The following is a 24,118-nucleotide window of genomic DNA, read 5'->3' on the forward strand; positions in this document are numbered from 1 at the left end:
GCATCAGAGTCTTTTCCAATGAGTCAGTTCTTTGCAGCAGGTGACCATACTTATGTATGGCTAAAAGTGCTAAATTCTTTCATGAAACCATGTAACTCAGACTGGGACTCGAACACACAATCATTTAACTGAGATCTCCTCTGTCTCAGGATTTAATGAAACTCAGGTTCTTGGTGTCTCATCACAGAAAGAGTTCAGTGAGAGACAAAGAGATAGGTAGGTAGTGTATTTATTTAGAAAGAAATACGCTCTACAGACAGAGTGTGGGGCTACTCACGAGTTGAGAGCAGTACCAGGGTATGGGGTTCTCAGTTTTTAATGTGTATGTGTGTGTGAGCACTCATTTTTATCTATTTGTGTGCTCATGCTGAATCATGTCTCTTTGCAACCCCATAGACTGTAGTCCACCAAGCTCCTCTGTCCATGGGATTATCCAAGCAAGAAAACTGAAGTGAGTTGCTGTTTTCTTCTCCAGGGTATCTTCCTGACCCAGGGATTGAGCCCATGCTTCCTGCATCAGTTGTTACAGGGATTGGTAATTTCATAGGATAATGAGTGAGATGAGTATTCCAGAAATCTTGGGGAAGGAATGAGAATTTCCAGAAATTGGGCCACTACCCATTTTTTGACCTTTATGATCATCTTGGAACTGTAATGGTGTCTGTGGGTGTGTAACAAGAGGAAAAGTGGTAGGGCATAACTTTTGAAAGAATGACATAGCCCAAGGACAAAACATAAACTAATTAGAATCAAATGGGCCCAAGATGTCTCTGACAAGTTGACTTTGATTAGGCCTTGAGCCTCAATCAGCAAGCTAAAAGACAAACCCAGAGGAGCCATGAACGGTTCCAAGTCATTGTCAAAAGACCAAAGAGGGTGCCTTGGCCCAATTCCTGGAAATCTCCACCCCTTCCCAAAAATAGTTGAAATAATCCTTCCACTCATTATCATATGAAATTACCTAGCCCATAGAAACTAACCACATCACATTTTGTGGCCACACGCACCCTCTGTGATGGCCCACACTTTGCGGAATGTGCTTCTCTCTGAATCTGAATAAATCCACTTCTTACCTATCACTTTTGGTGTTATCTGGTTGTCTCTCACTGAATTCTTCCTGCTTTGAGACATCAAGAACCTGAGCTTCATTAGGTCCTGAAACTAGATTCCATGGGTTTCAACTGGGTTTGAGTCCCAGCACATGGGCTCAAGTCCCAGTCTGAAGTAAATGGTCCAGGTGTGTTGTTTAGCATGCTCATGTGTTACAGTGAACGTATACGGAGGCTCAAAGTCTAGTGGAAGTCTACGTATCCACCGTCTTGGTCCTATTTGGTTCTAATCAGTTTATGTTGTGTCATTCTTTTAAAGGCTGTACCATGTCCCCTTCTCTCCTTTTTCATTAACTTGAGATGTCTGGTTTTCTTTAATTAAGAGATCTTTTGATGTCTGACTATCTGGTCTTTGTTGCAAAAACTGCTATATATCCTGACTCTTCCCTTGCCTCTTTGGAGCTTTCTCTCAGAACTATCTGAGTGCTGTGTCCCAGGCATAAGTGCTCAGTTTTGTCCACTGAAAAAAATATAATTCTCAACTTTCAGTTCGTACATTTTTTCCAGTTGACACTTGCCATCCCCTTTGGACTGAAATCCAGCTACATCTTATCTGGTGACTGTTTACTGAAGACACACTTAGAGTCTTTATCTGAGCTGTTTTAATTGCGAATTTTTGTTTTTAATCTTGGATAATGATGACCACATCTTCCTCATCAAAATGAAGCTTTTCATCTCTGGTTGGGTCTTTAACCCAACCAAAATCTAGATTTGAACTTGAACCCATGGTTTTTGCATTAGAATCACTCACCTGGTGTCTGGACTTCCTGAGGCTCAGGTTCTTTGTGTCTTAGTGCAGAAGGAATTCAGTGAGAGGCAAAACAGTAGGCAAGCAGTAAATCAATTAATACAGGATGCTTGTGAGGGAGGCAAGTGGGTAGGGGAGGGAGCTGTGTCCCAGGGATTAAGTAGGCTACATTTTCATAATTGTCCCCATTCTTTATATAGATGTCAGGCTTACATCACTAACTCCTTCTTTGAATCAGGCAGGAGAGTGTTTGAGCCTATGAGATCAAACTTAGACTGCAACAGTACTTATTCAAATCAGCAGAAGGCTGGTAACACATCCTAAAATATTGAATCATCTTAGATTTCCATATAACAAGGGTCTCCCACTTTGGAGCGTCACGCTTTCCCTAAAATCCTGTCTGTGGTCCTAAGGATCATTTTCTTGCTGAACTCCACTAGCAAAATGAAAGAACCTCTTTTTATTTTTCCCCCTTTGAGTTAATGACCTGGGGCATATCTAGTGCTTTTACTTATGACCTTATAGTTAAGCAAGCCTGATTCCTTCTGTAATATTCCAATAGCTTTCCTGAGTGGTCATTTACTTACAAATTCTCTTCCAAATTCCGCGGATTTTTCTATCTATAATCCCCTACTGGGACTTCTACAACTACCTTTGCACGCATGCTCATCCACTGAGGTATGTCTGATTCTTTGTGACCACATGTACTGCAGCCTACCAGGCTCCTTTGGTCCATGGAATTTTCCAGGCACGAATACGAAGTCGGTTGCCATTTCCCTCTCCAGGGGCAACTGCCTGTGCAAATGTCTTAGTCTACCCCTATCAACAGCAATCAAAAACCAGCCTTCGCCCATTCTCACACCAGTCAAGGTAGGGCCCCAATGCTCTAGCTCGTCATGCAAGGGAATTTGAATATGCGTTCTCTGTACCAGAAGCATTTCCTGAAATAATAGGCCAAGTTTTCATTATTCCAGTCTGCACTTATCTGTTGCAACTAAATGGGGTGTATCTGAAAATCTCAGTTAGTAGAGATAAGCCTGGAGACTCTGATTCTGGGCTCTCTTGAGCCCCTGGGCACTGTTGATAGGCTTATAGTGACCCTACTGTGTTTTTGTAACCCATTAACCGAGATGGAATTCATATACTATAAAATTCACCCATTTAGTGTTTTTTTCATATATTCATAGAATTGTGCAATATCATCTGAATCAATTTTAAAACATTTTCATCACTACCTTCTGCCAAAAGACCCTATGCCTATTTCAGTCACTCCATAGCTCCTTCCCACCCCTTTCAGCCAACCACTAATCTTATTTGTCACAACAGATTTGTCTATTGTGAATCTTTCATATAAATGGAATTATATATATATGTACATATACATATATATATATATAGTCATTTGTGACTAGTTTCTTTAGATTAGTATACTGTCTTCAAAGTTCATATTGTAGCACAGAGTAGCATGAATCATTCTCTATTCCTCTTTATTGCCAAATAATATTCTAATATATGGATATACCATTATTTATTTATCCATTAATTGGTTGTTGGGCACTTGTTTTTCACTTTTTAGCTACCTTGCAAAGCACTGCCATGAACATCCATGTACAGGTCTCTGTTATGCGGATATATTTTCATTTCTTTTGAGTGGTATGGTAACTATGTTTAAGCCTTTGAGAAACTGCCAGACTGTTCAAAGTCTCTTACTCTATTATTTTACATTCCCATAGGCGCTATATAAAGGTTCCAATTTCTCCACATCCTTACCAACACTTTTTACCATGAGTCTTTTTTTGGTATCTCTCCTCAAAAGTGAAAGCGTTAGCCTCTCAGTTGTGTATGACTCTTTGTGACCCCATGGACTGTAGCATCAGGTTCTTCTGTGCTTGAACTTCTCCAGGCAAGAATACTGGAGTGGAGAGCTATTCCTTCTCTAGGGGATCTTTCTAGCCCAGGGATTGGACCCTCATTTCCCTCACTGCAGGCAGATTCTTTACCATCTGAGTCAGCAGGGAAGCCTCAGTGAGTATGAAGAGATACTCATTCTGCTTCTGTTTGTATTTGTCTAATGACTAATGATTTGAGTATCTCTTCAGGTGCTTTTTTTAGCTATTTGCATATCTTTCCTGGAGAAATATCTATTTGAATCTTTTTTCTATTATTAAATTATATTAACTTGAGTCGCTTAGTTGGGTCAGGTCTCAGTGGCAGCAAGAGAGATCCTCATTTCAGTGAGTGGGCTTCTCCCCGGCTGTGGTGTGGGAACTCCAGAGCACACGGCCTTGGGAGTTGTGGAAGACGGGTTTAGTTGCCCCTCCTCATATGGGATCTTTGTTCCCCAACCAGGGATCAAACCTGGGTCCCCTGCCTTGGAAGGGGTATTCTTAACCATTAGACCACCGTGAAAGTCCCTATATTAACTTTTTATTTTTGAATTGTGTTTTTATATATTTTAGATACAAGTCTTTTTTTAATCAGATTTATGATTTGCCTGAATTTTCTCCCATTTTGTAGATTTCACTTCATTAATGGTATTTTGTGAGGCATAAAAGTTCAAGCTTTGTGAGAAATTCATCTTTTTTTTTCTTTTTGTTGTGCATATCATTGGTGTTCTTAGTGACTTTTTATGAAGATTGATGTTTCATTCTTCCTTTTTTTGCCTAAATTTTAACCTCTAATTAAAAGCAATCCTGAGGCAGTTGAAATAAATAAAAGGCTAAGTTCATGGCCCAGTGACTGTTCATCATCTTTTTTTATGCTTTTTGATTTATTTCTGTTTAATCTTGAACAGGAAGAATCTAAATGTGCACAACTTCTTTGGAGGCATAAAATTTATCTTAAATCCAAAGACAAACTTAAAACAAGATATCTGTGCATTATTTCTGGGCTTGTTTTAGAAGTAAGCAATCATTTTTCCCATCATGTCTCATACTCACCATGACAGCTTAATCTCTCATCTGCTACTTCTAGGTCATTTTATGAGATCTCTAGTTTCTCCTCACATTTATAGATTTATTTTTAGCATATTCAAATTTCTTATTTTTTAAGGGATACAACAAGTACCATATTCTTAACCTAGTTTTACAAGAAAGATGAAGACTATGATTTCTCTCCTCTGAAAGGACTGAATTTTTTATGAGCTTCTCAATCTGCATCTCATTAAATATTTTTTATTGTGAGATAAGATGAGGAATTTACTGCTCCCAGAGGAGTAAATCTCTCATCAGATATTCAGAGGCATGTACCCTAAGTTGTGGGAAGCTGAACTTTTCCTGTACCTGTTTTAGTGGCTACTTTTTCCACAGACATATTATACACTCTGTGCTTGTATGGATCCATGGTCTATGAGAGAAATAGCATGTCACTCCAGGATACAGGTGAGCTGGAAAAATAAAAAAAGAGATTATTTTGCATAAAATAAGAAATAAGGTTTCACTTCACATTCTATACAGAAATCAGTGCCATCTAGATTATAACTTCAATCTTAAAAACTAAAATTTCAAAATTTTGATAAATAGTATGCTGAAATCTTTATATTTTGATAACAGGAAGGATGAGACACAAACATTGTTAAGTATAAAAGAAATGACTAAATTATTTTGACAAAGGGAAGGATGAGACACAAGCATTATTAAGTATAAAGGAAATGGTTAATTAAATTTGACTACATTCAAATTTGAAAATGTGTTCATCTAACTATAACTTAATGCAAATGGAAGAAAAGTGTTAATATACAGGATACAACCATGATAAAAAAGGCAACAAAGGATTAGCAGGAATGATACATAAAGAAATACAACTTAATAAAAACCTGCAAACTGCTCTTTGAATTAGGAGATTTTCTACTTTGCTTGTTCCATTCAGTACTTTGGAGTTAGGGTTGCCAAATATGAAAATAAAAACACTCATTTAAATGTGAATTTTAGATAAATGGCTAATGCTTTTTTGCATGAACTATCTCAAAAATATACAGGACATACTTACTCTTAAATGCATCATTAGTCAACTAAAATTTGAGTTTAACTGGGTGTCCTATGTTTTAACTGGAAACTTTACTTTTCAAATTTGTATTGAGAATAATATAAAGAGTCTATCAAAAAGGAGTCTCTCCTCAAGGCCTAAGGAAACTAATGCATTACACAATTAAATTTAATGTATTGTTAGTATATTGCTATGAAAATGTAGATATTTTACCTAGTACCTGGGAAGAACACAAGCTTTAGGATGAGACATTGCTTAGTCACTCAACTGTATCCGACTCCTTGTGGCTCCAGGGACTGTAGCCTGCCAGGCTCCTCTGTCCATGGAGTTCTTCAGGCAAGAACACTATAGTGGGTAGCCACTTTCTACTCCCAGGGTCTCTTCCAAATCCAAGGATCGAATGTCATCTGCATTGTCAAGAATCTTCTTTACCACTAGCACTACCTGGGAAGCCCAATGTAGATGTTATAAACTAAAAATATGTTGCTCATTATAATATATTTCTATGGGTAGCTATGTGAATGACTTTGAGGTTAATAACTTTTAATAGAAATCTTAATATTCTCATTTATTGAACAAAAGAATTATATGATGTTATTACAAGAGCTCACCTCTCTCTAAAGTGTGATTTCATGAAGCTCCAGTCTTGCTGATTAAAATTAAATCTGAAGATGAATAGTGCACACCATAGTACCAACCTGTAGTGACATAATGATTTCATTTCACATCTCTCATCTCCTCACTTATGCCCAGTGCCAGAAGACTACCAGTTGCCGCTATATTAATGCTCTGGAGGTAGCCCTTTTTCATTAAAATAGTGACATATTAAAATGTAGATTAGATTCTTGTCATATAAAATACCAAATCCAAAGAGGTAACATAAAACAAACTAGCTGCCTTATTCCTGGTGCAAAGTTGGACTGCTCTGCATTCTAATAAAATGGGAAAGAATGACAAGTGACCTGTCAGAGAACAGAACTCATTTTACAGAGTTTGCAAATGAAGCAGAAGAATGTGAGAATGTTCCTCATCAGCAAGTTAGCGGCCACTTGGCTATTATCACCACTCCTCATATTTCAGTTGGAATTTTAAAATCATAAATAGAATTAAATTCAACTGACTAGAAGTGAAATATCCAAATGTACATTCTCCAGAACATATTCAATTTCAGTGTTTTATTTGTATTCGGGCAGATTAAAATGGAAATGATGTGAGGCAAAGAATTCATCATTTATTTCAGTTTCAGTGACTCAGCCATTTATCCTGAAAGTCACCTGCAATACCCCCTCCTTATATTCTTTTTGCTATAGATTTTTCACAGTTCTCCTGTGTTGTACTATGGAAAGATGGACTGAACCAACCCAGCTGGCTTCTAGGCAGCTGTTTTAGTTTTTGCCAAAGGAATCAGATAAAAATGTACAAAATAGCATGACTGCATATGTGAGAAAGCACTTTTACATTTCTTTTTCTTTTCATCACATTAAAAACAAGCCTAAAAGCCTTAAGTTACATTGTCTAAATAAAATCTAAAATAAATCTGTATTATATCCATGAGGAAAGAGAATATGTTGAGTAAGTGAAGAAACAATGATTACAATGACTAAAATTTTTCAGTGTTGAAATTATTGTCTAAGAAGCCAGGAAATATAAAAGGCACTAAACTGAAACAAGGAACAATTTTGATCATTTACACATAGTTCACTTGAGACAATTAAACAATTGGTGTCACTGATTTTTAAGATGTCTAAACTATTAGCATTTCCTCTCCTGACATTGAGGATAAAATTATATTTAGGAAGTTATTAAAGAATGACAGATAGATGAGATTGCAATTGTATCAAAAGCTTATGTTCTTAATTTTCTATTTATTTTATATCTATATTTAAAATACACAATTTTAACCCTTCAGTGAATATACCTGCACACTCATCATTTACTCATTCTGACATTAATCTTCTCCTTTGATATATTTATACACACATATGCATATAAAGTAAAAGCACACATAAAATTATAGCCCTTTTGTCAACTTTCCCTGTTTCACACCATTACTCTGTTCTCCAGGGGCAAACATTAGGATTCTGTTTTTCAATGTGCATTCACATATGTATTCATACATGAAACACATGATATTTATACACGAGTGATTTGGTTTCCATTAGTGTTGTTATTCACATATTTATTTCTCATGTAACATCCTTGTGTGCTGAGTCATATCCTTGCTGATATAGAGATAGATAGATACACACATATGAAATGATGTACATATTTACATACATACATAAAGATGTAAGTGTAGGTAGGTGTAGAGTTAGATGTGGACATGGACACATATGTATCAGTATGTCTTTATTAATGGGTCCAATATTATGACATACATTTATGACAAGCTTTCACTATAATTAGTACCCTTGATGTAAAGTTGTATTAATTTCAATAATTTATATGTCAGACAAATATCTCCTGGTACACACATATTAGTGTATTTGCTGAGTCAAAGAGAGGTTATATGATGTGTGATTAAAGACACGGCCTTCTGATCCCAGTCAGAATTATTCAATCCTACCTCCTAAACATAGGTGGACTAATCTTGGGCAGATAAAGAAGTTAACAAATCATCAAATTAAGTATTTCAAAAACACAATTTTCTTCACTGATAGGAAATCCTTCAATGAATTTCAGTATGAGATAAAATATTATGTTTTTCATAAAATAAGAAAATAATATTCAGAATACTTCAAGCTAGTAACTCTTAATGAGTTTGGAATAGAATAAAAAAAGCCTTGATGACAGATTATGTTATCAGAATCTATGGCAAAAATAAATTATGAAGGTGAAATGTGAAATTCATATTCTTTAAATCTGGTGATGTGTCCAGGGAGTTGGCTATTATCTGGCATATATGGAAATATATGGCAGTGAGCATGAAAATTAAAACATATATAAATAAAGTAATAACTATTGGAAAGAAAGAAATTAAATGTTCCTTATTTGAAAGTTATTAGATTGATTGTTGTTGTACCACTGTTAAGTCATGTCTGACTCTTTGAGGTCCCATAGCCTGTAGCACACCAGACTCCTCTGCTCTCCACTATATCCAGGAGTTTGCTCAAATTCAGGGGGAGATCTTAAAGTTAAAAAATACATACTTTAAAATTAACAAAAATTATGTTCACCAGAGACAGCTAAGATATACATGCAAAAGTTCATTGCATTTTTATAAACCACCAACAGATAGAAAGATCACAATACCTAGGAATACCTCTAACAAAAATTTTCAGTCTTGTATATCATAAAATGATATAACTTTAGGGTCTTCCCTGATAGTTCAACTGGTAAAGAATCCACCTGCAATGCAGGAGACCCCAGCTCAATTCCTGGATCGGGAAGACGCCCTGGAGAAGGGATAGGCTACCCACTCCAGTTTTCTTGGGCTTCCATGGTGGCTCAGCTGGGAAAGAATCAGCCTGCAATGCGGGAGACTGGGTTCAGTCCCCGGGTTGGGAAGATCTGCTGGAGAAGGAAATGACAACCCACTCCAATATTCTTGCCTGGAGAAGCCCATGGGTAGAAGAACCTGGAGAGCTACAGTCCATAGAGTCGCAAAGAGTTGGACATGACTGAGCAACTAAGAATTGATACAGAGGCAATCCAAGGACCAGTTATTAAAGAGCAATATTAATTATTGGAGCTATAAATCAAAGTAAATATTTCAAAATGGCTTTTGAAAATTCATGAGTCACAGCATTAAGAGGATAGAAATATAGGTGATGTGCTGTCCTTGCTCACATTATCTCTTATAACCACAAAGTCATCCCTGGAATGGTTGAACAGCTGGGCATGAGACAGATTGTTAAGCAGAGAAAAATCATGGCTGGCTTTATTTGCATATCTTAATGTATGTTAAAAGCAAAATAATTTCTGCCATCTCTGGCTATTTTTTCTCTTTAGTTTTCAGCCTCTTGGTTCTCCTTGACAGATCCTTAGAGAGTTGGTCCTGAGCTGTAACTTCAATTTGCAAGAGATCTAGAAGGTTATTTGATTTTGTGCACAGTACATCATGTGAAATACCAGTCTGGATGAATCACAAGCTGGAATCAAGATGGCCAGGAGAAATATCAATAATCTCAGATATGCAGTTAACACCACCCTAATGACAGAAAGTGAAGAGGAACTAAAGAGCCTCTTGATGAAAGTGGAAGAGGAGAGTGAAAAAGTTGGCTTAAAGCTCAACATTCAGAAAACTAAGATCAAGGCATCTTGTCCCATCACTTCATGGCAAATAGATGGGGAAACAGTGTCAGACTTTATTTGGGGGGGCTCCAAAATCACTGCAGATGGTGATTGCAGCCATGAAATTAAAAGACGCTCACTCCTTGTAAGGAAAGTTATGACCAACCTAGATAGCATATTAAAAAGCAGAGACATTACTTTGCCAACAAAGGTCCACCTAGTCAGGGCTATGGTTTTTCCAGTGGTCTTGTATGGATGTGAGAGTTGGACTGTGAAGAAAGCTGAGCACTGACAACTTGATGCTTTTGAACTGTGGTGTTGGAGAAGACTCTTGAGAGTCCCTTGGACTACAAGGAGATCCAAGCAGTCCATCCTAAAGGAGATCAGTCCTGGGTGTTCATTGGAAGGACTGATGCTGAAGCTGAAATTCCAATACTTTGGCCACCTCATGTGATGAGTTGACTCATTGGAAAAGACCCTGATGCTTGGAGGGATTGGGGGCAGGAGGAGAAGGGGATGACAGAGGATGAGATGGCTGGATGGCATCCCCAACTCGATGGGCATGGGTTTGAGTAAACTCCGGGAGTTTGTGATGGACAGGGAGGCCTGGTGTGCTGCTATTCATGGGGTCGCAAAGAGTCGGACACGACTGAGCTACTGAACTGAACTGAACTGATATATATATATAGTTTTACATTTTGCAAACTCTGTAATTATTCCCCCATCTTTATATGTAATTACTCACTCCACTCTGCTTGTAGGGTCCTGCAAGTCGCTTTGATATTGTGTTGGTGACTCTTGACTCACCAGAAACCTGTTTATTTCACTGGTAAAGTAATACATTTCCCTGACACCTTGACATGATACCCACTGTTTCCTTGTTTAACTTTATGAGATATGGTAGTGGAAGGATGAGAAATTTTCTGGGAACTGTGTCTCATCTTCATTACAAACCCAAGGCTCTGACTGCATTTTTGTTCTCCCTGTGTGTATGTGGGCTATGTGTATATGTTTACCCCAATTTGTTAGAATTTGTGAAAAATTTCTATAGGGATATGCTCTGGCTTTGAATATGTCTTAAAATTTCCCCCATTTTCCCTGGTGATACAAATTCCATACAGTTAACTGCCATGTTATGCTGTTATTTTTACTAGTTATCAGTTTCCAGATACTGAAATTTTATGCCATTCTAAAAGTATATATCAGAAATACTTCAAGTAGAACTCGATTTGGAGTTATTCCTTTTCATCAAAATTTCTCAGTCATGTCATTCATAACCACCAATCCATTGACTCTTCTTATCATGTAATCTTGGGATGGCTGCCATCATTGTCATTTTGGAAACTTATAGCTTTACTAGTTAGCTTACTTAATCCATGAATATAATAAACTTCAGCTAGATTGGTTTTATATTAACATAATTTATTTAATGGAAAATTAAATAAAAATGTCACAGCATTATACAAGGAAAAGATGCATTCTACATAAGAGCATTTTAAATATATAAATCCATTAATAAAATACACTTTGCTGTATATATATATGTATATATAGTAAGCATCATAGAAATTTAACTAATATTCTGATGAGTGTCGCTTCTATTTGAATGTACTGATGGATGAAAAATATAAATATTTTTTTCCATTACTGGTTGTTAAGGTAATATTTTACTTTATTTTCCTCCTTTATTGTGTTTAGGCTTTGCTGTATTAAAAAAACTGATGGAAAAAGGGGTATAACATATAGAAGTAGGTTGAATCCATAGATTTTTTAAAGAACTATGTAGATATGTTTTAAGGATAAATACTACAGTGGGTTGCCATTTCCTTCTCCAGGGGATCTTTCTGACCCAAGAATCGAACCCTAGTCTCCTGCATTGCAGGCAGATTCTTTACCATCCGAGCAACTAGGAAGGCCCAAGGATATATAAGTGCCAGAAAATAAAGAACTCTAATAATGTGTCTGAAAATACTTTGCAAAGATACTAAACAAAGGCCTTAGGTCATTCCAAACACTAGTCCACTATCAGTAACCAAGAGATTCTAATTAATTCCCTTAGAAAAATGTACAGAGATCAAAGCCAAGTAAAGTTGCACACCAGTGACTTTTGCTTGGATGAAAAAATAATACATACAATTTTGCACCTCATTGTGTATGGACACAATACATTTCTTACTTTTACAGTTTATTTTATGTTTGTAAACATTTGTACAACTCAGATCAGAAAGAAGAGCTGCCAAATATTTAACATGTAAATTTAAAACAAAAATATACTGACAAGATAACTGAAGATACAACAGTTATCATTAAAATGCTGAAGGAGAAACCAAACAGTGATTTTGTAGCCAAAGTACAAAGCACATAAAATATTGCTGTGAGCAAGAAATGAAATTTTACACATCAAAAATCATTCTATATTAAAGTATGAATTTAATTTGTTTCTAATAAATATGCACCTGTGGCTGGGGAAAATAACAAGCTGATTCTAAAAATCTTGTGGAAACACAGGTAAACTATGAATGATGAGAAGAAATAGTAATGATCATAATGAGAAGAAGAAGACAGTGATGGACACTAGATGTAAAAGATATGATAGTATACTATAAATTATATATTTACATTTGTAATATAAGTGATAAAAGTTGCTGCAAGAACATAAAACTTCTGAAAATATAAACAGATTTCACATGAAAATATATGACTTCAGATCAGTAGAGGTGAGGTGATTTGTATAATAAATGATTTGTAGCAAAATTAACTAATCAAGAATAATAAAGATAAAACAATAAAGCACTTTTTATCTCTTGCATCCAAATAAGTTGCATTTGGATCAGTATCTAAATGAATGCTATTGAATGGTAACATTAGAAAGGATAGAATACATATGCGATTGTCTTTAAAAATACATTCAGAATCAGAAAGGATTATTTTATTAAAAATTCCCAAAAGTATTACAAAATAAGAATAAATATACCTGCTATATAAATACACAATATTCTGCAAAGGAAATTTCTAACTCACCACCAACAAATTTTAAAAAATAGTATCAAAATAGGGGGAAATGTGTACACTACTTGTCATGGGAAAAAAATGAATTAAAATTTAGGTTAAAACTAATTAAATTTTCTTTAAAGTAGAAACAATACAAATAATTAAAAAGTGACATTTGGTAGAAGAAAAAGGCAGTAAGCTCAATTAACTGAAAAGGGAAGTAAAATGTCTCTTCAAACATATACAAAGATTTCTAATATCAAAGTAAAATAAATGTAAAAAATGTTTTTCACTTATTTGTAATGGTCAGAAAATATAACACACTTTCCTGGTGAGGCTTTGAGAAAATGTATTTCCTCATGAGAATTCTATCAAAAGAAATCAGATAATATCCATCTATTTAAATTGATTGCTTTTGATCATAACATTTCAACTTATCTATTATCCAAGAGATACAGTCAGATATGTGAAGAAATACACTTAAGTACATAGTATTAATTTTAAAGTTGGTAATAGTAACACCATTGGTAAAGATTGAAGGGCAAGTTGATAAATGGTTTTTCTTAATTATTATTTACCTGTGCAATGAGACACAAAGGTCTTTTAAAAAAATTAAGGCAGTATCTTATCAAATAATAAGAAATATTTTTGACCTTCACTGTAAATAAAGGTAAAAGCAAGGAGCAGGATAACATATACATGGTATGCTGATCTTTATGAAAAAATAAAAGAGACAGCTCAGGTTTCTTCCTTTCCTTATGAAAGTGAAGTGAAAGTGAAAGTCACTCAGTCATGTCCGACTCTTTGCAACCCCATGGACTATATAGTTCATGGAATTCTCCAGGCCAGAATACTAGAGAGGTTAGACTTTCCCTTCTCCAGGGGATCTTCCAAACCCAGGGATTGCACCCAGGTCTCCCACAGGGCAGGCAGGTTCTTTACCAACAGGGAAGCCCTTACTTCCTTTCCTTATGAGGACAATAATTCCTTAATGAGGTTCCCATCTCCATGATATAATCTAAACCTATGTAGCTCTCAGAGGTCCTGTCTCCAGATACCATCACAGTGGGGATAAGTGATTCAACACTGAGCAGAGTTCATAATAGCCTATAATACATTTGAAAGATACTCAAAATACTTAATGGTGTTTGCTTCCAGCCCAGTGAACTTGGAGAATAGTAGTGGTCATGGGAGGGGAATGTATAACTTGCAAACTCTTCCATATAATTGGAATTTTGTAGAATACTTTTGCCACCACTACATAAGATAGTATTACTACTAAAATAATAATAGTGATAGTAATAAATGAAGCTCAAAATGACCTAAATTAAAAGCAGGATTAAAAGAATACAAGAGTCCAGAAGTTCATAAATGGAAGAATTTATATATATATATATCAATTGCCAGTCATCCCAGGTACATATGTTCATTCTTGAAATAAGCACCTAATTCCAAATAATTCATGTGGACACAGGCTTATAATGTTCTTTCAAAGTGTTTAAATCTTATTAAAATCTTATAAAAATCTTACTTATTTTCCAATACTCATTAAAAAAAAAAAAACTACAAGAAATAGAAAAAGGGGATCATATAGAGAAGAGAGAGTCACAACTCAAACTCAGGGAGAGAAACAGAGAGAAGACTGGTGAATGAGTCCTGATGGCACTGGTAGGAGCATCTCAGCTCAATCTTCAGTGCATTTGCTTAGCAAAAACCTCCCCACCTCTTTTGTACTAAGACCCCTTCTTGTCTGATGACAAATAATCTCATTCAAAAAAAAATTAGCTTCATATTATTTTTCTGACTTGCATACAATGAAAGCATCCCAACTAGTATGTATCAATTATGCAAATAATTTTACTGCTGCTGGTATGAAATGTTAATTTTATGTACGATATTAGGGTGAAAAAAGGAAAATCAAAAGTTGAGGTACTTATAGAATAAGATTATACATATTTATTTATTAAAATCAGGGCAATTATCACTGTTTAATTTAATTATGTATTTATCGGCATGCTGTATCATACTAACTCATAAACTCCTTAAGATTCACATTCACTCTGTTTTTATGTGACACATATGCGTATCAGTGTGGCATTGTGTGGACACATTTATATACATAAAATGAATAAATGCTTCAATAATTATGTACTCGTTTCATGAATTTGGGTTCTTTTTAGTGATGCAAAAAAAAAAAAAAGCAGCCTATAAGTAAGCAGAAATGCTTACTTTTGTGAATTTGTGTGAACATCTAACATAATTTATTGATCATTATAATTTATGCTGACAGATAAATACATTTATATATTATTTTCCAGAAAAGGTATCCACTCATACAACACATACACAAATGTTATTCAGTCTTATGAATTATGTATAAATTTTATATAAAATTATAACAAACTTATCAAAGATAGCTGATAATTATAAGAAGTTAATACTAAACTGCTTCAGGAGATGTGTTTTATTCATAACTTCAAGCCATAATACTTCCAAGCTTGAACTATTCTGCCTGCTCATTTCTCCTTTAGTGCACATGGTACTTAGTGTACTTTAAATGGAACAGGGAAACAAATGGTTCATTTGTCTGTTGAAATTCAAGGCAATTTTTTCAAATAAACTTTTGCAAAATTTCCATATCTTGAAACATTCTATAAGAAACAAGACAAATGTAGCTGTTATGTGAGATGCTCTGGACAAGAATTAAGAGCAAAGTCACCTCCAAAGATGTAAGGTTCAGGCTGTGCAAAGAGCTGAGTAAGGATGTCTTGGAGATTCTGCTATATTTTTATCCATATAATGATCTTGGCACAGCCATAAATCTATCATTACTATCCCTTGACCTGTCCTAAAAATGAAATATTGCTTCTTATGATATAAAATGTCAATGTCACATATGGATGTCTAAATGAAGCAGAAAAGAAGTTCTATGGCACAACTTTAACAAAAATTAAAATTCCCTGACTAACTATTTTACTGACTTTTGCAATCTATTTTATTTCTTGTTAACTTATTGTGTATATTGAAAACTCTGCAATGAATTGTATACCAATATGTTATATGTAGAGATGATATAATAGATGGATAAAATAATATATTGATAAATTAATTGACTCTACTTATCCTAATGATAACATTTGGATGAACCTTGATTTGACAGCTTTAAGTAAATTAATATACCTGACACTAAATTTATAATGCTTACATCATAAATGTCTGTTTTTATTCAAATAAAACTCACATTACTTATTATACTAGGTTATCTTAGTTAATAGGTTTCTTCATGGAAGTTTCACTTTCACTATTTCTACTAAGAAGTCTATTATGCTGTCATAACATTTTTCATACTAGTGCTTTTATACAGAAAATGGGGTCTAAAGTAGACTGCAAATAAATGGTTTTTTTGTGTGTGTTAAAATGCCTTTGAAAGTGAAAGTTGCTCAGTCATGTCTGAATCTTTGCGACCCCATGGACTGTACAGTCCGTGGAATTCTGTAGGCCAGAATACTGGAGTGGGTAGCCTTTCCCTTCTCCAGAGAATCTTCCCAACCCAGGGATTGAACCCAGGTCTCTAACTTTGCAGGTGGATTCTTTACCAGCTGAGCCACAAGGGAAGGCTGAAATGCCTTTAAGGTGAACTAATCATGAAGATTTGACAACTTTTTATGCAAATCTGCTTGCATTATGGTGTTAACTTATTAAAATAATGAATTATTATTATTGTGAGGCATTTTAGTGAACACTTTTATTTCAATAAATTCAATTGTGCATTGTAACTATGAATGTGTAAAATGAAATCTGTTTCCTTACAATAAAGTCACTGATTTCTGTTTTCATTTTTGTGTGTGATTTTCTGTGTGTTCAGTTTTTCCCCATGGCCTTCTAAAGAACTTTTATTTTAGTAATAAGGAAAAAGAGCATTGTATAATGAGCAATACAAGAAAAATATGCACTATCATTTTTGTAGTTAAGAGTTGGATCATAAAAAAAAGCTGAGCAATGAAGAAATTGATGCTTCCAAATTTTGGTATTGGAAGAGACTCTTGAGAATCCCCTGGACTGTATGGAGATCAAATCAGTCAGTCCTAAAGGAAATCAACCCTGAATATTCATTGGAAGAACCCAGTTCCAATACTTTGGCCACCTGATGTGAAGAGCTGACCTGTTAGAAAAAAACCCTGATACTGGGAAAGATTGAAGGCAGGAGGAAAAGGGAATGGCAGAGGATGAGATGATTAGATAGCATTGCTGACTCAGGGGGCATGAATTTGAGCAAACTCTTGGAGAAAGTGAAAGACAGAGGACCCTAGCATGCTGCAGTCCATGGGGTTGGCAAGTGAGCAACAACAAAGTGAGTGAAAATAAAAAGATATATATTGCAATAAACAATGATCTCATTCTGTAGATGGCTGCACATTTATTGTGAATTGCTAACATTCATCTGAGCCATAAAATATTCCAGTTCAGAAGTCCCCTTTCCCCCTTACTCCTTTTCATAAAATCCACACTGTCAGTTCAATGCCACAATAATATAGTAATATAGTAATCCTTCTAATAAGAAGTAATGGATCTGTCTTTGAAATAATTGAAAAATAAAAATTGGAATAAAAGATAATGACCCTGAAGAAAATTTATTAGTAAATTATTTTAAAAATTTTGAAACTTTTTTTCTTTTTCTACTATCAGGCTGAAAAATGTATCTTCATCTCAATGATTGAATTGAATTTCTTTAAAACTAAAAGCCTTACCTTCTTGGAGAATATAATGCGATGACACAAATAAACTGTGAGGGAGGGATCTGGTATTACCTTCGAATAAACCCTTCAAGAAATTAGGATTCGCAATAAAGATGGAAAAATTATTTCTCCATTGCATTATCTTAGGTTAGATTATCTATGTAAAGCTCTCGTGGTGTGGGTCATGGACCACTAGGATCAATATCACTTAAAGTTGGTTAAAACTAAAAGTTCTCAGCCTTCTTCCAGACTTGCTGAATCTGAATCCCTGGCAGTGGGGTCCCAGTGCTTGTATTTAATTATCTCTCCAGGTGATTCTTTTTCTCTAAAATTGGACCCTGGGATAAAAGTACATGTAAATGTTGGTTTAGTTTGTTTAAGGAGCTTCCACCAGAAGAAATCAGTAAAAGAGCATGGAAGACAGAATACATTAGAGAAAGAAAGACACAAAGCAAAAAAGCATTTCAGGTGAAGTTTCAGCCTTAGCCTGGACCTGGGAAGAACTTGAATAGGAATTACACTTTATAGCTAGTCCCTCTCTGCTGTCTAACAAAGCGCCACACTTTACCTCTGCCCAGGCACCTTCAACTCTATGAATTCTTGGTGAAGCAGCTCCAGTAGCCCAAGTTCATTTCAGTTCAGCCACTCAGTTGTGTCCGACTCTTTGCGACCCCATGGACTGCAGCACGCCAGGCTTCCCAGAGCTGCTTCCCATGACCGCTCCCAGAGCTTGCTCAAACTCATGTCCATCCAGTCAGTAATGCTGTCCAACCATCTCATCCTCTGTTGTCCCCTTCTCCTCCTGCATTCAATCTTGCCCAGTATCAGCATCTTTTCCAATGAGTCAGCTCTTCGCATCAGGTGGCCAAAGTATTGGAGTTTCAGCTTTAGCATCAGTCCTTCCAATGAATATTCAGGACTGACTTTCTTTAGGATGGACTGATTGGAAGGATCTCCTTGCAGTCCAAGGGACTCTCAAGAGTCTTCTTCAACACCACAGATAAGAAGCATCAATTCTTTGGCTCTCAGCTTTCTTTATAGTCCAACTCTCACATCCATACATGACTACTGGAAAAACCATATCTTTGGCTAGGTGGACCTTTGTTGGCAAAGTAATGCCTCTGCTTTTATATATGGTGTCTATGTTGGTCAAAGGTTTTTTTTTTTCCCAAGGAGCAAGCATCTTTTAATTTCATGGCTGCAGTCACCATCTGCAGTGGTTTTGGAGCGCAAGAAAATGAAGTCTGTCATTGTCTCCACTGTTTCCCCATCTGTTTGCCATGAAGTGATGGGACTGGATGCCATGATCTTAGTTTTTTGAATGTTGAGTTTTAACCCAGCTTTTTCACTCTCTTCTTTCAATTTCATCAAGAGGCTCTTTAGTTCCACTTCACTTTCTGCCATAAGGGTGGTGTCATTTGTGTATCTGAGGTTATTGATATTTCTCTTAGCAATCTTGATTCCAGCTTGGGCTTCATCCAAGAGCAGCCCTCTAATGAAGTATGAAGAATGAAGCCACTGGAAATAAAGTACCCAGAACTTGACATATGAAGGTGCAGAACTGGAAAAAACCACACAATGGAATACGATGGAAGAAATGATGGACTGGACATAGACATATAGAGCTTTGAATCAAATCCTCACTGGTCCTTATTGCTTGCTTTTTAGTGCTTAATAAATTATGTGCTTATTTGAGCTCAAGTCCCAGCATTGCACCTGGAAAAATTGGGATAAGAATGTACCAAAGTTTTAAAAATTTAAATAAGATAATGCATAGACAAGTAACTAAGCCGATAGACTCATGCATTGTCGGTATGTTTTAAATAGTGGGATGAAATAGTTCAGATATATTTGTTTCCTCTGGAGGTTTCTAAATGATTTGCTTCTGTTAACTCAATATAACTTAAAAGTGGTACAGTGAAATAAGCTGGAAATATTGATATTTTCTCAAATATCAAAGAGCCCAGTTAAACCCATTTTAATATGAAGACAATTCTTAATAATCCATGATGTGACAACTCCATGTATTCTTTATATCAACAACATATTTAAATTATTGTTATATAGTCAATTAACAAACTTTCAAATGTAATTAAACTAGGTATAAATAATATAGATATATAGCCTACTCAGCATTTGCATTTTTGAGGAAACCACTATAAATAATAGCTCAAAATCACAGGACTGTTATTTTCTTTTGCTATTCATATAATATTTTTTTGTTGCTATCCACATGAGAGAACATTGTGGAATATGAACAGTAGAATCAATGTTTCATGAAAATAAATACATTTGTTTCATCAAAGATAATTCTAATCCTTTGCGTGTGGAAGAAAAATTGCGTCTCAAAGTTGCTATTATGTAGCTACTAGCCTATAGTTTTTAGAAATATTAGATGTAGTTTTCTCATATTCACAGATTATGAAATGAATTGTATTTTAAAAATTTACTAGAAATCATAATGTATAAGGAAATTGCAACCCACTCCAGTATTCTTGCCTAGAGAATCCTGTGGATAGAGGAGCCTGGTGGACTGCTGTCCATGGGGTCGCAGAGTCAGACACAACTGAAGCAACTTAGCATGCATGCATGCATTGGAGGAGGAAATGGCAACCCACTCCAGTGTTCTTGCCTGGAGAATCCCAGGGACGGACGAGCCTGGTGGGCTGCCATCTATTGGGTCGCCGAGTCATACATGACTGAAGCAACTTAGCAGCAGCAGCAGCAGAAATCATAACGTTTTATAATAGTGAAATAATATGTCAATTTTAAAGTTGTTTGTAAACTTTAAATACATTATTATAGAAGGCTTTAAAAACAAAGCAAAGGAAAAATCTCAAAGGAAAATCTTGTCACATTTTTGCTCTCCTCTTGTGCAAAATGACACTCTAACACAGCCTATATATAAAAATTAAAGCCTAGCTTGATTCAGCATCACCACTGTCAAAACAATAATCCAGACATTATAGTCAAGTTTGCAAGGTAAATAATAAATATGTCATTTAATATTAAATATCAACATAAGATTTAATATGATAATAATTAAAGAGGAATATATTTGAGCATTCATTTCATCTAAAGTATTATGTACACTGAATCAATTCTAAATGCAATTGACCAAAAACACTGTACAGATAGATTTTTTTAAAAAGTAGCCAAGTGTTTTTTAAATCAAACATTCAAACATGTATATAGGCATCTGTGGTGCTGTTATCCATTTTCTGCTCCTAAGGACCCATTACAAACACCAGTTTAGGATTTGTGTATACATTTATTTGGCCACTTCTGAAAACTGACCTCCCTTGATACTCTAATAAGCAGCATAACTCACAGCAATTCTTTGAAGGCTAGGAATGAAATGGTACATGCTGACTCTAGCCCATGCATTATTTAGCATTTTTCATCCTAGCACATAAAGTCAGCATGTCTGAACTAAATAAGCAGGACCTAATGCTATCCTTTTAGAAGCACAGAGCTATGGATGCATGTAATTTTTTTGTTGTTCTTTAGTACACACTAAGTTCAAGTCTTTAAGGTGAAGACAACATAGGTTGTATACCAAAGGAGTCTAATATGGGATAAATGACAAATGTCAGCTCTTATTGTCCTCCACAAAATAAGTTTTTTACATTAAATTGCATTTTCATTTATTTGTGAATTTTATAAGAAATTAATGTGTTCCTTTAATTTGATAGTTATTTTAAAAAGCCATAAAAATCAATATTGTCTTTACCTAATCCTGTATCCTCTAAGTCAAACTATATTTAGGGAATTTTCATTTTTATGCATAAACTGTAATTAAGTTTATCAATTTTAAAACATTCATCTTCATTTTTTATTAAGGGACCTGTTTTTTCTTAGTAGACTCTCAATTCTTTGAGGCCACATTCCATAAAAATTCCTCTTTAATTTGAGATGTATGAAATTGGAATATGTTGGCTTAATTCTTTATTTTTCCTTTTATCTACTTTAGCAGTTTGAACCTTTGTTACTACACATCACCATTTATTATAGTTGAAAAGTCATTTGTTCCTATTCATTTCTGTCACCCAAAAGATGAAATGACCTGACTAGAAAATATACTTGAGTTAATAAGACTAAGATAATATTCTTATTATCTGGCATTGAGTGCCCTGTTTCATGCCTCAAACTTGGACTGGTGATCTATTTCACATATGGTAATATACATATTTCAATGTTATTCTCTCAAATCATCCCACTCTCACCTTCTCCCACAGAGTCCAAACATCTGTTCTTTATATCTGTGTCTCTTTTGCTGTCTCACATATAGGCTCATCATTACCATCTTTCTAAATTCCTTATATATGCATTAATATACTGTATTGGTGTTTTTCTTTCTGACTTATTTCACTCTGTATAATAGGTTCCAGTTTCATCCACCTCGGTAGAACTGATTCAAATGCATTCTTTTTTAATGACTGAGTAATATTCCATTGCATATATGTACCCCAGCTTTCTTATCCATTCATCTGCCAATGGACATCTAGGTTGCTTCCATGTCCTAGCTATTGTAAATGGTGCCGTGATGAACATTGGGGTACACGTGTCTCTTTCAATTCTGGTTTTCTCAGTATGTATACCCAGCAGTGGAATTGCTGGGTCATATGGCAGTTCTATTTCCAGTTTTTTAAGGAATCTCCACACTGTTCTCCATAGCGGCTGTACTAGTTTGCATTCCCACCAACAGTGTAAGAGGTTTCCCTTTTCTCCGCACCCTCTCCAGCATTTATTTTTTGTAGAATTGTTGATGGCAGCCATTCTGACCATTGTGAGATGGTACCTCATTGTGGTTTTGATGTGCATTTCTCTGATAACGAGTGATGTTGAGCATCTTTTCATGTGTTTGTTAGCCATCTGTATGTCTTCTTTGGAGAAATGTCTTTTTAGTTCTTTGGCCCATTTTTTGATTGGGTTGTTTATTTTTCTGGTATTGAGCTGCATGAGCTGCTTGTATATTTTTGAGATTAATTCTTTGTCAGTTGTTTTGTTTGCTATTATTTTCTCCCATTCTAAAGGTTGTCTTTTCACCTTGCTTATAGTTTCCTTCACTGTGCAAAAGCTTTTAAGTTTCATTAGGTCCCTGTTTATTTTTGCTTTTATTTCCATTACTCTGGGAGGTGGGTCATGGAGAATCCTGCTGTGATTTATGTCAGAGAGTGTTTTGCCCATTTTTGCTCTAGGAGTTTTATAGTTTCTGGTCTAACATTTAGATCTTTAAACCTTTTTGAGTTTTTTTGTGTATGGTGTTAGAAAGTGTTCTAGTTTCATTCTTTTACAGGTGGTTGACCAATTTTCCCAGCACCACTTGTTAAAGAGATTGTCTTTTCTCCATTGTATATTCTTGCCTCCTTTGTCAAAGATAAGGTGTCCATAGGTGTGTGGATTTATCTGGTAGCTTTCTATATTATCTCCCACTATTATTGTGTTACTGTGAATTTCATTTTTCATACTTGTTAGCATTTGCTTATGCTTTGAGGTGCTCCTATGTTGGGTGCATATATATTTATAATTGTTATATCTTCTTCTTGGATTGATCCTTTGATCATTATGTAGTATCTTTCTTTGTCTCTTTTCGTGGTCTTTATTTCAAAAACTATTTTATCTGATATGAGTATCCCTACTCCTGCTTTCTTTTGGTCTCCATTTGCATGAAATATCTTTTTCTAGCCCTTCACTTTCAGTCTGTATGTGTTCCTTGATTTGAGGTGGATTTCTTATAGACAGCTTCTACAGGGGTCTTGTTTTTATATCCATTCAGCCAATCTTTGTCTTTAAGTTGGGGCATTCAACCCATTTATATTTAAGGTAATTATTGATGAATATGATCCCATTGCCATTTACTTTATTGTTTGGGGTTCAATTTTATAAAGCTTTTCTGTGTTTCTTGTGTAGAGAAGATCCTTTAGCATTTGTAGAAGAGCTGGTTTGGTGGTGCTGAATTCTTCCAGCTTTTGCTTGTCTGTAAAGCTTTTGATTTGTCCTTCATATTTGAATGAGATCCTTGCTATGTATAGTAATCTGGGTTGTAGGTTTTTCTCTTTCAAAACTTTAAATATGTTCTGCCATTCCCTTCTGGCCTGAAGAGTTTCTTTGAAAGATCAGCTGGTATCCTTATGTGGATCCCCTTGTGCGTTATTTGTTGCTTTTTCTTTGCTGCCTTTAATATTTTCTCTGTGTTTGATCTTCGTATATTTGATTAATATGTGTCTTGGGGTGTTTTGCCTTAGGTTTATTCTGTTTGGGTTCTGGGTTTATTGGACTTGGGAGGCCATTTCCTTCCCCATTTTAGGTAAGTT

Source organism: Odocoileus virginianus, chromosome 14 (assembly GCF_023699985.2).
Source record: "Odocoileus virginianus isolate 20LAN1187 ecotype Illinois chromosome 14, Ovbor_1.2, whole genome shotgun sequence".
Taxonomy (NCBI): Eukaryota; Metazoa; Chordata; class Mammalia; order Artiodactyla; family Cervidae; genus Odocoileus; species Odocoileus virginianus.